The following is a 303-nucleotide window of genomic DNA, read 5'->3' on the forward strand; positions in this document are numbered from 1 at the left end:
CTGACCTCCACACATGGGCGATCTTCGGATGTTACTCCCGGAGCGCGTCGCACCCACCGGGGCCGGCCATCGCAGAGGCCAGATTCAGCGAACGGCGCAGACGGCATACGACTCACCACGCCAGATCGCTAGGCGAACGGAGCACGGCACATCGCGGAGAGGTGCGTCACAGGCCTTATCTGCCCCTCCGCCCAGAGAGCCGCGACCTAGCCAGCGCCTATAAGGGATGCCGTAATACCTTTGAAAGTTTAGATCTGTCCCTCTCACGGAGGCACAACAGGTGTCACAGCTACCGACAGAGAG

This window comes from Cystoisospora suis (assembly GCF_002600585.1).
Source record: "Cystoisospora suis strain Wien I chromosome Unknown contig_6600, whole genome shotgun sequence".
Lineage (NCBI taxonomy): Eukaryota > Apicomplexa > Conoidasida > Eucoccidiorida > Sarcocystidae > Cystoisospora > Cystoisospora suis.